Source organism: Myotis brandtii, unplaced genomic scaffold (genome assembly GCF_000412655.1).
Source record: "Myotis brandtii unplaced genomic scaffold, ASM41265v1 scaffold1557, whole genome shotgun sequence".
In the NCBI taxonomy this organism is placed as follows: Eukaryota; Metazoa; Chordata; class Mammalia; order Chiroptera; family Vespertilionidae; genus Myotis; species Myotis brandtii.
The window spans coordinates 254956-255980 of NW_005355651.1; the positions used below are offsets into that span (position 1 = coordinate 254956).

At 57.3% G+C, this 1025-nt stretch overlaps 1 long non-coding RNA gene across 1 annotated transcript; it reads right to left on the reverse strand.

Moving 5' to 3' along the window:
• Positions 1-73: 73 nt before the first annotated feature.
• LOC106725327 lies at positions 74-1019 on the reverse strand. The gene is made up of 2 exons (XR_001361193.1): positions 927-1019; positions 74-745 (listed from the first exon to the last, which is right to left on the reverse strand). It is a non-coding gene; the product is annotated as an uncharacterized LOC106725327 (long non-coding RNA).
• Positions 1020-1025: the final 6 nt, after the last annotated feature.

Consider the following 1025-nt stretch of genomic DNA (forward strand, 5'->3'; position numbering starts at 1 on the left):
TAACTGCTATCTTTGTTGGGTTAATTTGCATAGTTGCTCTGATTGGCTGGTGGGTGTAGTGGAGTGATACCAATTTGCATGTTTCTCTTTTATTAGTGTGGATGATTCTGTGAGTTGATGGGCTGGGCTGGGGGCTCTTCTGGCTGGGGCTGGAGTCACGTGAGCTTGGCTGGGCCATGACAGGAAGGCGGCTGGCACACACCTGATGCCGGCTTAGGCTGGCTGCTGGGGGAGAGGACAGGGTTCCCTGCTGGCTTCTCACACAGGGGGTGGGGAGGTGGCCTGTTGAGAGGGCGTCCCAGAGAGATTCTTTGGGGAAAGAAGTAGAAGATGCCAGTTCTTCTTAAGACCAGCCCCAGCACCCCTCCTGGGTGTTCCGTGGTCCATGCAGTTACAGGGCCGCCGATCCAACGGCCTGGAAACCAAACTCCCCTCCCAGATGGAAGAGGGACAGACTTGGGGTCACCTATAGGCCACCGCAGGCTTCAAGGGGTTTTTGAAACGTTCCCCGCCTTGGGCTGCCTCTCCTCTCTCTCTCCCCCTGAACTCCCCGGCCGAAGGCAAAATCCTTTTGAAAAGTCCTGGGGCCGCAGGGTGGTGACGTCAGGTGGTGGCGCGGGGTCCACACAGGCTTTGCTGCTTTGCACGCATCTCCTCCCAGAGCCACTGGGCGCCTCTGCAGCTCAACTTTAAAACTGACAGGTGACAGGGTAGTGAAGACCTGGTGCTGGAGGTGGGGTAGGGGCTAAGGGGGGGATGGGAGAGACCTGTAAAACTATCAACAATAAATCATACATTTAAAATAAAACAAATAAAACTGATGCTGGATAAAGACCAGCATAAGCAACAGAAACAAAGGCCTGAGCAGAGCTAGGCTGGGCCACGGGTGCTGGGCTTTCCTGGCAGCCGCAGCGCCAAGGGCACACCTGGGTCTTGGTGAGACGGAGGGGCTGCTGGGTGCTGCCAGGGCCCTGGGTGCTGTCTGGGTCCGGGTGCTGTCTGGGTCCGGGGTGCTGTCTGCCTGG